At 36.5% G+C, this 9019-nt stretch overlaps 2 pseudogenes; one reads left to right on the top strand and one right to left on the bottom strand.

The window, feature by feature from the left end:
- The first annotated feature begins 1117 nt into the window (after positions 1 to 1117).
- LOC116913602 lies at positions 1118 to 2059 on the top strand (annotated as a pseudogene).
- A 6089-nt stretch (positions 2060 to 8148) lies between these two features.
- LOC116913533 lies at positions 8149 to 8768 on the bottom strand (annotated as a pseudogene).
- Between the last annotated feature and the right edge of the window lie 251 nt (positions 8769 to 9019).

Below are 9019 nucleotides of genomic sequence, written 5' to 3'. Positions count from 1 at the left end.
TCCGTGCAAGACATAAATGTTTTCATTTTAAGAACATTTTAACTGTTCCATTCTCTAATGACTAACTTAGTTAAGAATTTATTCTGTGAACACAATAAACTTGGTTCACAATTCAAAAGGATAGAGGATAATAATTATACTTTCCCTTAGTTAATGTGTTTCTCCATTGCAATCTTTCTTAGTTCTCAACACCTAAATGGAAAAGGGAGAACCAAGTTGTGTTTGTTTCTCTAATTTTAACAAGAATTAACATCAGTTTTCCATTTGAGAGAATGTCAATATAAACTAACAAGACAAAATCATGTTACAGACTTTCTGAGAAACAAAACACATGCAATCCTTATTTCCTTACACTATAAATAATAAAAACACATGGCAGTAACAAACAGTGTCATTGGTAAGAAAAGGGAGTGAGTATGGGCACATTTTCTTTATGGCCCCACTAAGTAACCACTAGTGGTTGACTATGTTCCATTCAAGAATAGGTTCTCAAGGCAGATCCCCTTCCAAATAGCATCATGTGTCTAGTACATAATTACAGTATCAATGTGTACCCAGCACTTAATCCTAGTAGCATCATGTGAAAAGTACTTAATCCTAGTAGCATCATGTTTCCAGAACTTAATTCAGAGAATGCTCCAGTTGTCAATTAATTTTTAAATGTAGGTATTTAAAGACATTATGTATGATAAGTATTAAAAATGGGAATGTCTAAAAGTAAGGGCTCTTGATTTACCCTAGTGAAGTTAGATTATGGCAAATCATTCACTGTTTTTAGGGAAAGCTTACTTCCACAACAAAGTCTTACAATTTTTCTTTTGCAATAATACACACTCTAAATCTTAATTTTGAGATCTTTCTTTTGCAATGATGATAAACTTTAAAACATGAATTCAGTAATAATATGTTATATGAAGTGCAGTCTTAATTTAGGTATATTTTTAAAATAATAATAAGATAAATTTTATTTATCTAAAATTATACAGTTAAGGTAATTATATATATGACAAAGGTGTACTAATGCATAAATAATTTATATAGGTAGGTTGTATACACAGAAAAGAATAATAAACTTACTATAACAGGCTTATGATGGTTTTACTCTTTCAGGATAAGAATGGAGGCTATGGCAGCAGGAAACCATTGCACAGTAACTGAGTTCTTCTTGGCTGGGCTCTCAGAGAAACCAGAACTCCAGATGCCACTCTTCCTCTTCTTCACAGGAAGCTATCTGATAACTGTGGCAGGGAACCTGGGCATGATCATATTAATTGGGCTCAGTTCCCACCTGCACACACCCATGTACTATTTTCTCAGCAGTCTGTCCTTCATTGACTTCTGTCAGTCAACTGTTGTTACCCCTAAAATGCTGATGAACTTTGTGACAGAGAAGAACATCATCTCCTACCTTGGGTGCATGACTCAGCTCTACTTCTTCACCACTTTTGGCATTGCTGAGTGCTACACACTAGCTGCAATGGCATACGATAGATATGTTGCCATCTGTAACCCTTTGCTTTACAATGTAATCATGTCTTATCAGATGTACTGTTCTCTTGTTTCAGGGGTATACATTTTTGCTGTATTCTGTGCATCTGTAAACACTGGCTTTATGTCTAGGATTCAGTTCTGCAAACTAGATGTGATTAACCACTATTTCTGTGATCTTCTTCCCGTCCTGAAACTTGCATCCTCTAATACCTATATCAGTGAAATATTGATTCTATTTTTTGGTACCTTAAATATCTTGGTCCCAATTCTGACCATTATTATTTCCTACATCTCCATTATTGCCAGCATCCTTCATATTCACTCAAGGGATGGCAGATCCAAAGCCTTCAGTACTTGAAGTTCCCACATCTCTGCTGTTGCTATCTTCTATGGTTCTGCTGCATTCATGTACTTACAGCCATCATCAGTGAATTCAATGGACCAAGGAAAAGTGTCATCTGTGTTTTATACTACTGTTGTTCCCATGCTGAACCCTTTGATCTACAGTTTGAGGAATAAGGATGTCAGTGTTGCACTAAAGAAAATACTTGAAAGAAAGCTCATGTAAAAAGAAGTCACATAAATATTATTTCTTAGAACAAAGTTATCCAAAGTACATAGATTGAATTCATACTACTTATTGTACCTCACCTATCATTATTATTATGCATTTGCTAGGACCCATTGATAATTTGTAGAATTACAAATTTCAACTTTAAATTTCAAGCACCTAATATCTCATGTGCCTCTCAGAATCATCAATGTAAACAAATAGTAAGGAAGACATGGATATTCATGTCCATAGTTGATAGTCTATCATTCATGTTATGCATGCTTTTCTTTATATTTGATTATATTACTTTAAAATGATAAACTTCATTTTTATATATAGCAAAATGATTATTTTTTATTTACTTCAGTTAATATTTGACATTTTGTATATAAGTGCTGTAATTACATTATTTACCTCATCTCTCTCCAACCACTCACATTATTCCCCCTATTCCCTCTCAAATTAATGGTCTCTTTTCCTTTAATTCAATAATACTCATTGCAACTATGATTCTGTTCTGAGTGATCAATAATTTTCCATAACTATTCATTTAGGTATGTGATACTTGAAAATTTCCTCCTCTATATTGTTGTGTCATGTGGTATCATTTTTAGCTCTGTTTTAAAACTATATTGTTGAGATTTACAGTGCCTCTTTCCAGTCATGCAAAGAAGTTACAATATTATCACAGCCTTACTTGTACTCTGGTTATTAGAACAGACTTTTATTCTCTTCCAATCCATTCCCTGAACTTTTAGCAGAGTTTGTAATGTAGGTGGATAAATTGTAGCTCTTACTTCACCATCAGCTGTTCTCTCTATTAAGACCAGCCATAGAGTTCTGTAATTGTCTTCATCTGCTATAAAAAGAGTAACATTTATCTGTGGCTGATGTAGTAAGTACTAAGTATGCAGTTAGATAGTATACTAATTTGTGTAGTTGTGACTAGTATATTCTCCTCTAGGCTTCATAATCTCAAAAGAAACTCATAGTTGAGTCTGTTTATAGAATCAGACATTAATTTCCCTTATTGATAGGGATTGAAGAACTATTTTGTAGTTATTGTTTATTGGCTTAATGTAAGTAGCACTATTGCATCTTTAAGGATAGCTTGCCTTTCTGGTTATTATTGTGATTCATGAGTGTCACAGCTGGCTACAACAGTTTTCCACTGTCGGTAACTTAGATTGGACAGTTCTATGTTACCAAAGCTAGTCCCCAGGAAGTAATCTTCTAGTTCAAATTGAGCTCTATTCATCCAATTTCTGTGTCACTAAACCAGATGTCTTCATCAATAGAGATTTACTTTCAGTTTCTGGGAAGCAAGTAAGGGCAATACCAAAAGAATTGAGTGTCTTGGGCTTAAGGTGTGCATTTGTATGTGTATGTGTGTGTATTTCAGAAATTGTATGATTTTTGATGTCTTTTTCAAACATTATTATTGGTATTTTTCTCTCTTCCCACTCCTCTCTCTACATTGATTTCCCATTCCTCTCTGCAATCAAACAACCTCCCATTATTTCTACTTCTCTCTAAATAGCACCTATATCCTGATATCCCCTTCTCTACAGTAGATACCCATCACTGTCATACCTTTTTATTTATCTGGATGGAAGAAGATAAAAAGAAAATGTGTTGTTTGTCTTTCTTTCTCTGAGTTAAGGTAATCAATATTTTTTAGTTCCATCTATTTACATAAAAAATTCAAAATCCAAGCATCCACATCTGCATTGGTCACTTGCTGGTTGGACCTCCCAAGGAACTGACACATCAAGATCCTGTCAGCAAGTGCCTCTTGATCACGAGAACAGTGTTGGGTTTTGATGTCTGCAGACATGATGGATCCCCAGGTGGGGCAGTCCCAGGCCAACCCTTTTTTCACCCTCTATTCTATTTTTTAACCCTGTTCTTTCTTTGGACAGGAACATTTCTGAGTTAAAAATTAGCGATTGGCAGGTGGCCTCATCCCTATACAGGCACTTGTGCCTATCTACTGGAGGTGATCTCTACATGTTGTATCTCCTCTCCCTCTGTGCACTTTGGCTTAATCCACATTGGGTCATGGAGCTTCACGTTTTCCTCTTGTCTGGGAACCTTCAGTGGCTATTCCCAGTTCCTTATCCCTGCCCTGATACATATTTTTGTTTCAGACCTTCTGAAATTCTCTCACATATCCTCCAGTTCCTGATACTGCGCCGTTATTTTCTCTTCCTCCTCTCTTCCTCTCCTGTGCCCCTCTCCCTCCACCTTCCACAATAGTCCTGCTCCCGCCTCAATGCAGAACTGAAACATCAAGGACCTGGTCTTGCTTCCTTCTAATCTTCATGTGGTCCGTGGATTGAATCATGACATTGTGAGCTTTTGGGTAAATATTCACTTATCAGCGTGTACATACCATACGTGTTCTTTTGTGTTTGGGTTACCTCACAGGATATTTTCTACTTCCATCCTCTTCTCTGCAAATTTCATGAAGTCACTTTTTTAAATTTTTTATTAGGTGTATTTCTTTACTTACATTTCAAATGTTATTCCTTTTCCCAGTTTCCTGTCCATAAGCCCCAGTCTTCCCCCCCCCCGTACGAGTATTCCCAACATCTATCACCCTTACTGCCCGCCCCCTCATATTCCCCTGCACTGGGGGTCCAACCTTGGCAGAACCAAGGGATTCCCCTTCCAATGGTGCCCCAACAAGGCTATTCTCTGCTACATATGCAGTAGGAGTCCTGAGTCAGTCCCTGTACAGTCTTTCAGTAGTGGTTTAGTCTCTGGAAGATCTGGTTGGTTGGCACTGGCTTGCAAACTCCTTCAACTCTTTCAATCCTTCTTCTAATTCTCCCCAAGGGGGCCCTGTTCTCAGTTCACTGGTTTGCTGCTAGCATTAACCTCTGCATTGGACATGCTCTGGCTGTGTCTTTCAGGAGAGATAATTATCCGGATCCTTTCAGCATGCATTTTTTTTTTAGCTTCATCAATCTTATCTAGTTTTGCTGGATATATATACATATATATATATATATATATATATATATATATAGATATAGATATAGATATAGATATAGATATAGATATAGATATAGATATAGATATAGATATAGATATGCCACATGAGGGGCAGGCTCTGAATGGCCGTTCGTTCAGTCACTGCTCTAAACTTTGCTTCCCTATCCCCTCCTATGGATATTTTGTCCCCTTTTAAGAAGGAGTGAGAGCATCCACATTTTGGTCATCCTTCTTCTTGAGCTTCCTGTGGTCTGTGGATTGTATCATTTGTAGTTTGAGCTTTTGGACTAAAGTCCACTTATCAATGAGTGCATACAAAGTATGTTTTTCTGTGATTGGGTTACCTCACTCGGGATGATATTTTCTAGTCCATTCCATTTGCCTATGAATTTCATGAAATCATTGTTTTTGTTAGCAGAGTAACACTCCATTGTATAGATGTACCATATTTCTTTAATCCATTCCTCTGTTGAAGGGCATCTGGGTTCTTTCCAGCTTCTGGCTATTATAAATAAGGCTGCTATGAACATAGTGGAGCATGTATCTTTGTTGTATGCTAGAACATCTTTTGGGTATATGCCCAAAAGAGTTATAGCTGGGTCCTCAGGTAGTTGAATGTCCAATTTTCTGAGGAACCTCGAGACTGTTTTCCAGAGTAGTTGTACAAGTTTGCAATCCAACCAACAATGGACGAGTGTTCCTCTTTCTCCACATCCTCGCTAGCATCTGCTGTCACCTGAGTTTTTGATATTAGCCATTCTGACTGGTGTGAGGTGGAATCTCAGGGATGCTTTGATTTGCATTTCCCTGATTACTAAGGATGTTGAACATTTCTTTAGATGCTTTTTGGCCATTCGATAGTCCTCAGTTGAGAATGTTGTGTTTAGTTCTATACCCCATTTTTAACAGGGTTATTTGGCTCTCTGGAGTCTAACTTCTAGAGGTCTTTGTATAGTTTGGATATTAGCCCTCTTTCACATGTGGATTGGTAAACATCTTTTCCCAATCTGTAGGTTGCTGTTTTGTCCTAATGAGAGTGTCTTTTGCCTTACATAAACTTTGCAGTTTTTTGTTGATTCTTGATCTTAGAGCATAAGCCATTGGGTTTTTGTTCAGGAAATTATCCCCAGTGCCCATATGTCCAAGACTCTTCCCCATTTTTCTTCTATTAGTTTGAGTGTATCTGGTTTGATGTGGGGGCCTTGATCCACTTGGACTTAAACTTTGTACAGGGTGATAAGAATGGGTCCATTTGCCTTCTTCTACATGCTGACTTCCAGTTAACCAGCACCATTTGTTGAAAGTGCTATCTTTCTTCCATTGGATGGTTTTACTCCTTTGTCAAAGATCAAGAGACAATAAGTGTGTGGGTTCATGTCTGGGTCTTCAATTGTGTTCCACTGATCTATCTGCTTGTCTCTGTACCAATAACATAGAGTTTTTATGACTATTGCTCTGTAATACGATGCTAGAGCAGTGGGGCAGGAGAGTGTGGATGGGTGAAAGAGCATACAGGCAAAGGGCAGAATGTAAGCCAGATGTGGGATGAATGGGTTGGTGGATGTGTAACCAGGTAGTGGGATATCATCTGAGATGTAAACAAATGGAACAATTAATAAAAAAAGACAAAAAGAAAATTTTAAAATCCTATTTTTCTTTATAACTAAATAGAATTCCTCTGTGATTTCATTATCAGTTCTTCATTTGAATGTCATTTAGGTCTTTTCAATTTCCTAGCTATTTTAAACAAAGATGCATGAACAGGTTTAACTGTCTACAGAATATCAAGTCATTTAGTGGTAGGTGAAAGAGTAAAATGGCAGGGTCATATAGTATATTATTCACTTATTTATATATTTATTCATTTACTCATTTACTTACTTATTTACTCTCCCAGTTACTTATTTACCTCTCCACAATGACTTCAAAAGTAGTTGCAGTTGTTTGCCACACCATCAGCAATCAATTTAACGATTTGTTATATTTGTATACTTGATTTTTTTCTGTCCTGGATATGTTGAAATCTGAAAGTTGTATTTTTGCTTGTTGATTTAATTTAATTTAATTTTACTTTATTTCTCTTATTTGATGATTTTGTCAATATGGGACATTCCTAAACACATTCAGGAGGACATGTGTATTCTTCCTCCTCAGATAAACCTAATATAAACATGATCATATATGAAAATAATTTTATTTAACCCATTTAATTGTCTCTAAGTTTTATTGCCCTAATCAGCTGATGGAGGCAACATTCTAGAAGCTTTTTGCCCCTGTAGAATTTTATCTAGGCCTCCAATATTTTTTTCCTTAAAAAAATGATCTCACTTTATGTAGGTATAAACTTTACAATTACAAAGAGGTCATAAATATTAACTTCTTAAATTATTTCTTTTTTTTTAAATTTTTATTAGATATATTTCTTTTTTTGGAAATATACTAAAATTTAATCACCCATAAAATCTGTAATTTAATCTGACAGTAAACACAAGAAGCAATATTAGAGTTGGTTTAGTATGTTATATATTTTAGCTTTGAAAGCCATAAAACTCAGTTTTCCCAGTTTTTCCCTATAAAAGACCCATTTTTCCAAAGCATTATGCACAAACAATTTTAATTAGAATGTAATGACAGATGACATTTTCATAATTTTTAAATATAAAATGAAGTCAATGACTCAAAAAGTTATCTGCTGCAATGATTTGAGGGGAGATTTCATAATCTATATCATTACAGATATAAAGTATGATGATTCAGCTTTTTAGTGCTTGGCAGGGTGGAGTCATGATAAAAATGTCAATGTGAAATCATTTAATTATAGTAGTAACATCTAACATTTGAAATGCATCCATGCTCTTCTGTATAATTGCATTAGAGTCAAGTATCTTATTTCACATCTCTTATAACTGCTATTGCAAAGGAGAAATACTACCTTATTTCCAGGAGATATACACAGAGCAACTTTTCTCCAGGGAATTTGTGCAAACCAATATAAGATCTAAACTCTTCACATAATATATAAAACGGGAGAAGCCTCTTCAGATTTAGGTTTTGATGTCTGGAATGCTGGCACTTTCCAATTAGACAACAGTTCTTCATTTCTGTAATCTGACTCAGAGCTGCTGCTGACTTCAGGTCGAGAGCAGCAGACATGATTTCCCTTTAGGCTTCTTCTTTTTCACTGGTGTTTTTCTATTTATATGTCTGACCAGGTCATAAAATATCTCATCAACGTTGATCTTTGACTTTGCAGAAGATTCTGAAAAGGCACAGTTACACCACTGTCTTGCTAAATCCTGGTCTTGTTCTTTGCCAAGTACCCGCTCACCTTCCAGGTCACATTTATTGCTAACCAAAATCATTGGAACAGCTTCTGTGTCGTTAACCCATAAAATCTGTTCTCTCAAGTCTTATAAGTCATTAAATGTAGACTGAGCAGTACTTGAATAAACTAGTGCAAACCCTTGGCCATTCTTCAAATACAAAGCCCTCATTGCTGTAAATTGCTCTGTCCCTGCGGTGTCCAGGATTGCCAACTTACACTGTTGGTAATCTACTTTGACTTGCTTTATGTAAGAATCTTCTATCATTGGGTCATATTTTTGAAAATAAAATTACCTGAACAAGCTGAACTGTCAGATCAGACTTTCCCACACCTCCTGAACCAAGGACCACTAGCTTGTACTCACGCATGATATGGTCTATTTAAATATTGACAACCCGCGACCCGCGACCCAGCGCCTCCTCCACCTCCTCCACCTCATTCTCCTCCCTCCTCTTGGCCATGACTCGGACTGGGGCTCTGCACCACGGTGGCAGTATCAGCGGCCTCTAGATATATTTCTTTACTTACCTTTCAAATGTTATTCCCCTTCCTGGTTTCCTGTCCATAAGCCCCAATTCCCTCCCCTCCCCGTCAAGCTGAATTAGCTGACCATTTCCAGTTGAACTCTGAATGACTGATTTAACTCAGCT

Source organism: Rattus rattus, chromosome 12 (genome assembly GCF_011064425.1).
Source record: "Rattus rattus isolate New Zealand chromosome 12, Rrattus_CSIRO_v1, whole genome shotgun sequence".
NCBI lineage: Eukaryota > Metazoa > Chordata > Mammalia > Rodentia > Muridae > Rattus > Rattus rattus.
The sequence above is the reverse complement of the archived record's forward strand: the minus strand, read 5'-3'. Positions and strand labels throughout refer to the sequence as shown.